Raw genomic sequence first — 7,541 nt, 5'->3', positions numbered from 1 at the left:
AGTGATGTCGTATGTCTGTAGCCTTTTTCCTCAGCGTTTTGCCATAGCATAATGTGTGTGTGTGTGTGTGTAGCATAGCCTAGACTTAAATCCTAGTCTGAAGATGTTATGCAAGCACGACCACCGCTCACTTCACATTGGGTGTGATTTTTTATATTTGCATGCCTGCCAAAATAAGAATCATCAGATGACACAAACACAATAGTCTTTCAGGTATAATTTATTAAGAGCTTGAATCATACAACTATCATCAGAGAATGAGTACTGTAACAACTACAACTGCATAATACAGCATTGGTGTATTGGGGTGTCCCCATTCATTAAGAAAGAAAAAAGAAACATTGCTGGAAATTTCCAGAACTTAGCCTACTTAAGTTATACATCTGGAGGCTACCCAGAGAGAGAAAAGGGAACATTCTATCTAGATCTGTGACCTTTCGCTTACTGTCTCACATGAATACATGTTATGAATACATATATAAACATATTTAAAATAGTTGATACTAGCTGTATAGGCCTATATGAGCATGAGACAACAAAGCACCACCCAATTGCACCTTGAGAGAGATGAGTGATAACACTGGACATGGGTTGATCTGGAAAATGTGTGTGAGGAAGCCATAGATGAGATATTTCAGTGCAATTGATTTAGAAATAAACTCACCTGGATCCCAGCATTGCACACTCAACCTCTGTATGGTTAAAATCCATTCTAATTCTGTTGTCATGGACAACCTCCAGTAAAATTAAGTTGAATCTTTCATACAGTATATAATCCATCTTCCATAGAATAACAGTTATACCGGTACTTTGGGAACAATTACCTGAATTTGAGGAGTGAGTTCAGAGTCAATACATTTGTTATGGCTGATCTCAGTAGTTAATAATGGTTTTAAGACGTTAAGAAGTGTTGATTCGAGCAAAACAAAAACTGGTCTTGACAATACACTTAGAAAACAGTCATAAATTAAAGATTTCTTCAAAAAGGATTGTACATTTCTTTTCAAGTGAAGCTTTTTCATAGAAGTTTATATATTGCCATTATAAACAGCAGTCATATCTTCAGCAGTTATAGCTTCAGACACAGTGAGGATCTTCCACAGCAAAAGGAATACCCCGGCCCAGAGCATGTTTGGAGCTTCATGCAATAGCAAGCCTGCAGAGGCGCAGGTCTTGACCCTGTCTGCATGAGGGCAAAGAAATGTAGATTAAATTCATTATCTTAGTCGGTACTCGTTACGGCAAAGAAATAGGTTATTACTAATCAGTCTGACCCGATGTGGTAGTGTACCGTAAGTGGAGGCACTACTTTGTATGCAGTTGACATAAAGTGTTTACCTTGGATTTTTACAGATTATATATAGTGACAAAGCTGAGCATCATAGTTGTAAAATGTTTAATGAAGCAAATTCTGTCCATAAAATAAAATGCAGGCACTAGATTATTTTACAACAGAAAAATGACTATAGATTAAAAGGGCAATGTCACTCGCTCAGTCAGAAGCTAAGCCAAGACTCGAAGTCAACAATGATCAAATCTAAGTCTAGTCTTTAAAATCTTTAATGTCAACATGATTCAAATCCATTAAATCTGATTTTTGCCAGACCCATGAAATGGGTAGGCCTACATAAGCAAATGTCGGTCTGTCTGTCTGTCCTGGTTTTCTATATAAAGGGTATATATGATGATGACATGATGATGACATGCCTACAAAAGGCATGATGTCATAAATGATGATGACAGACAGGGGGTCTGGCACAACCAGGTTGACCTGGTCTAGTTTTTATTCTAATCCACTTCAGTAGAGAGACATATTTCTTAAATACATTTAATTTAAAAAATGACAGGAAGAATGTATTTAATCAGTATTGAAAAATCACACCCAATGTGAAGTGAGCGGTGGTCGTGCTTGCATAACGTCTTCAGACTAGGATTTGAGTCTAGGATGTACAGGCTATGCTACACACACACACGTTTTGCTATGGCAAAACGCTGAGGAAAAAGGCTACAGACACACGCACTGCCACTCTATGGAGCGGTTTACCACCGCTCAAAAATAGTAATGGAATACAAACAATTAGAAATGATTCACCAAGCTTCAAGTTCTCAGACCATTTATTTTTTGCACATTTACTTTCAATTAGTGCTCCATCAAATTTCATCTTATTTTATTTTGGCCCAAAGAAGTCATTATCATCCATTCTGATGTTGAGATCTGATCTCAAATCTCACATTTTGAGGTGGCCTGGCTCGACTTCCTTTTAGATCTCAGTTATGTCCGGACATTAATCTGGCCACAACCTGGATGCTGCAAGCAATATCAAGCATTTGGTTGAACTGCTTCTAATTATCTGCTGGCACACATGGTGAAGAAACATGAAGGAAAATATAAATGGCCTGAAGTGTTGCTGAGACTCAAGTCTCACTGTGGTCAGATGCCATGTTCAAGCTAGAAACTTCTCAGTGCATTTTTGAAAATGGGGCTGAAGTTGTTAAGTGACAAAGCTCACTAACCCTTCCCTCTGTAGGTAATGATGATTTTCTTGTCCTCTCTCCTGCCCTTTCGTGTCAGCGTGCAGTTGTAGGTTTCGGTTTGGTTCAGATACAGTGCTTTATGACCAGGGAAAATGTATTGACATTTGTCCACGGTCCCATTTGTCGATTTGTCCATGGTCCCGTTGCGCAACGAGGTGCCATTGACGTCCTTGAATTCACAGTCGAAGTTAGGAACATCTTTGCAGGGTGCATATATGCATTCCAACCTTAAATAATCAAAATATTGGTTAATATTTCAAAGTTACAATATAAGGTGTATGTACATGATATATCAGATATATCGTAGCAGCAGCAGCAGCATATAGCAGCAGTAATAGAGTAGCAGTAAAGGAAACCTGAGGGTGTTGTTCTTGGTACAGGCCGTAAATATGCCAAAGTCACCTTTCTTCTTCGAAGAACAACCCCCTGAAAATAAATTGCACACTATTTTGTAATCCATATTCAGAATTTAAACAGCTTCCTTCCTTATTATTATTATTATTATTAGTGTTGGTAGTAGAAGTAGCAGCAGCAGCAGCAACGGTAGTTTTAGGATTAGTATTAGTATTAGTATTGGTATATTAGTATTAGTATTAGTATTAATACTAGAAAGGTCCAATTACGGGAAATTGCAAGGGTTGCAAGGAATCTGCTGGGAAATGAATTCTGTCTTAACCATTTACTCGTGAAGCCTGACCAATCCTGTCTGACTGGACATTATTCTCCAATCAGAAAAGGGACAGAAAAAGTCCATTGAACTCAATGGACTTTTGGGATTAGAGAAAAGTTATATGAAAACAGGACTAGAACAATAGTAGGGATGGAGCTTGTAAATTCTTATTGATAATGAGCACCTTATCGATCCTGCTTATGGAGTCGGGCTTTTATCTAGCCCAATATTGAGCGTTTTCTAATATTTTGTTGAAAGATGTGAGACTGACAAATTCTGAACAGAACTGGTATCTTTTTTATTGGCCAGTTGTTGTGACTGTGAGTTTGTGGCTGACCACCATCTATGGAGATGACAATTGACAAACGCTGCTATGCTCGATAACAAGCTTGCGACCATAGGTTGCAGTTTACTATCAGAACCGTCACAGCTTGTCCGTGTCTGTCCAGACGTCCGTCTGGATGGGTAGCGCCTGCCGCTGTGGTTCCCCTGACACATCACTGTGACATCACAGGTGACATCACAGTGATGTCAGATACTCAGAGCAGGGATCTCCATATGGGCATAAAAGGGATTCTGTTAGGGATCTCCAAATGGGCATAAAAGGATTGTATCCCAGATGATGCCCTGTTAGGAGAACCACACTAACAGAATCCATATATGGCCAAGACAGATGGCCAATTCAGATGGCGCGACCTCGCCCTGCTTTTCGCCCTTAGTATGTTATGTGAAACGGCACATCATGTCTCCACGCCTGGACGTGTACGCTTTTTTATGGTCTATGGGTTTGCTGCTCTGACATCACGCTGACATCACTGTGATGTCAGGGGAAACACAATCACCGAATCTCTTTTATGCCCATATATGGAGATCCCTGATGAAAGGAGATCCCTGTTTGTAGAACCAGCCACAAAGATATGGGCAGTCTTGGCCATCTGTGTTGGATTCTGTTAGTGTGGTACCGGTATGTGACCGATGTGGCCTCCATATATGGGCATTCCCATATGAGGTCAGATGGCCAAGACATGGCGCAACCTCGAATGTACTGGTATTAGCCATAGTATTAGTTGCGACCGTCAGGTCGCAGTTTAGTATCAAAACCTCCACCGGCCGTCCGTCCGTCCGTCCGTCGGTCGGTCACACGTCACATGTCACACCTTTGCCCTGCTCATATCTCCACATCAGTATGACATCACACTGCTGACATCAGTATGACATCACACCGTACACAAATGACCCTTATATAAGACCGGCATTATCTACCGACAGATTAGTAACAAGATGTCAAAATCGTCTAGGAAGGATGGTGTGAGTCATGCTGGCACCCTTCGCGGCAGGAGGAAGCTGGTGCAATCGACCCCTTGGCTTGTCGGGACCCCTGCCTACTAACGGGGTGGCAGGCTATCACCTCAGACTAGAACCCGTACGGGGTGGCCGACACCAGCCCATTGACAAGAGAGAGGCCTTGATGTCCCTTTACTCTTTGATGGGGTGGCCAGTTGACCTAGAGTTTCCGTTCGGGCCTTCTCGATATTGTACAGATTTCCACGGGAAATCTGGGGGTGGCTGTTACAAAGACCCTCACTCACCTTCACGTCATGTGGCTAGTCGTTAGGTAGCCATAGTTACACGTTGAAGGTTGAATCTCCAGATATGGAGATAACCAACACATCCCTCCATATATGGAGATAACCGACGAATCTCACTAAGTCTGACCTCACAAGCCCCATATTTGGACACGAACAACATATAACTCCATATATAGAGACATAGCTGCTGACATCAGTATGACATCACACTGCTGACATCAGTATGACATCACACCGTACACAAATGACCCTTATATAAGACCGGCATTATCTACCGTCAGATTGTGGAGATAAGCGACCAACGGTCGCTTATCTCCCGATTAGGGAGTCTTACTGGTATTAGTATTAGTATTAGTATTAGTAAAAGTACCAGCTCAGTACCAGAGTGTCCACTCTGAGGCTGGGAGGTTGGGGTTTGGTCCCCGGCCGGAATGCCTCCCTGCTTGGCACTCAGCACAACGGTTGAGTCCCTGGGACATGTCCAGGGGCTGTGCTTGTACATCAAGCTAAAATACCTCATGCTACGTACAGAAACAGGAGTTAGGCTCCTGCTCTATTGGGCCTCATAGCTCGACAAGGATTATTTGCTTACTTAATTACTATGCAATGAAACTCCCAACACAAATAATAATATGAAAATACAATCAAATATATATAATCTTAAATTATCAGAGGGTATACCTAAAAGAAAACTATAAACAACAGTATCAGTACAAACATGAGTAAAAGTCACGAGCAACAACCAATGTCTCTGCAGGCAGTGTAATCCAATCCAGTCAGTGAGCAGATCTGATTAAGGTTGATTCAGCTTGGTTGATGAGTTTGTTTATGGAAGCAGCGGCTCAGAGAAAGCTGCTCTACTTCAACGACACAAAATACTGGACTCTACCAAACATCTGAAGACCAACCCACCACTGTCCCTAAGCTTAACAACAAAACATATACATGATCACATGTTGTTTCTGTTGGGCAGAAACCTTGTATCTCCAATTATTTGAGCTTATTTGTATTATTTTATAATTTTTTTCCATAATTGATGCCCTCGCTACTTCTCATTTTATTTAAATCAAGAAAATCTACAAGATCAATCAATACGTAATTTAGAGAAATGTTGATCATTGATGATCATTACATCACACTGTTATAATCCAATCAGAGCTCACGCCCATTAATGGAGGCTGTTTAAATACGGCTTGCATTCACTAGCCTATAACTCTGCTTGTTTTTGATCCGAAGCCTTGGATCCGCTGCTGCTTAGCTGCCTCGTCCACCCCAGCCCCAACCTTTTGATCAGAGTCTGGCATAGGCTCAAATAACTGTCTTACCCATGAGCATCCAAAGGAGAGCAGCTGATAGGTACATCTTCAGAATTCGTCTGCGCATGTTGTGTGATCTTTCTCTGAGGAAAGAGACAAAGGAAAAACAAACATGTTGGGTCACAAGTAGGGGTGTAACCAGGGGCGTCACAGGGGGTAGGAAAGTGGGACTGAGTTACCAGGGCCCAAGGTGGAGGGGCCCTAGTAACTTTAGCTATTGAAAAATAGCAGATATACAAGCTCACAGCGCGGCACCGAGTGCCGCGCTGCGAGCTTGTAGATCTGCTATTTTTGAAAAGTCGTGAAAATGTGCGCAAATCTTTGAATATATGTATTTTTTTAGTGAACATTTGTAACTCAAATTTTGCTTCTGGGGGTCCCTGGAACTAAATATTTTGAGATGGGGGGGGTCCTTCACATGAAAACATTTGAGCATCACTGACATGGAAACATAGGTTTCTTGGCACACATTTTCACGATTTTTCAAAAATAGCAGATCTACAAGCTCGCAGCTGCCGCGCTGTGAGCTTGTATATCTGCTATTTTTCAATAGTTAACATTCATGGGGGGCCCGCAGTGAATCCTTGTACCCAGGGCCCAGAATTTGGTGTGACGCCCCTGGGTGTAACGATACATTAAATAGTGATACGATACGCATCACGAATCACGATACATGGTTGACGATACGATATCGGTTAATTCATGGCGATACGATAAGAATCAATGATTTAAAATCGATATAGTAACTATTTAGCAAAGAAATGAAATCTGTGTGAAGCGTGTCAATAATGCATTTTCTCCCCCTTTCACCCAGTGCCAATTGTCTATGTAATCCTGGGCTCTGCACTCCCTCTGCCGCGCCTGGGGAGATAACGGACTGACCTCATGCTTCCTTCCATGCACGAGGAGTCCAAGTTGCTCTTTTTTCACCTGACAGTGGGGATTTCCCCGGTTTGGACGTAGCACGTGGAAGGAACACGTTATTCCAAGCGGTTCCTTTCCCCTCCGTCAGGTGCCCAGGCTGGCTAGGGGGAGGCACCATCAGACCAGGATGACTGCATGTTTTTGTGAGGGTACCTACCCAGGGGACACGGGGAGAACATGCAAACTCCACACAGAAAGGCCCTATTGCCAACCCCACCTATAGTGCAGGGTTTTAAGGGAAAATCTATTATTATGGATGTAAATAAGTAAACACTGTGATTCTCTAGCAAATACATGGACATTATATTTCAACACATATGGACAAACCCGCACCTTGACATGAACACAGAGATTACACACATTTATCAATAGACCAAGAGTAGCTATATGGAATGGAACAGTAATTGGACCCCTCTTTTTCATTTTCCCTCTTAAAATACCTAAATAAAATACACAAATACATAGTTTCAATACAATCGATAATTTGCATTGCAAAAAGATTCGATA

This window comes from Nannobrachium achirus (assembly GCF_963921795.1).
Source record: "Nannobrachium achirus genome assembly, chromosome: 8".
Lineage (NCBI taxonomy): Eukaryota > Metazoa > Chordata > Actinopteri > Myctophiformes > Myctophidae > Nannobrachium > Nannobrachium achirus.
The sequence above is the reverse complement of the archived record's forward strand: the minus strand, read 5'-3'. Positions refer to the sequence as shown.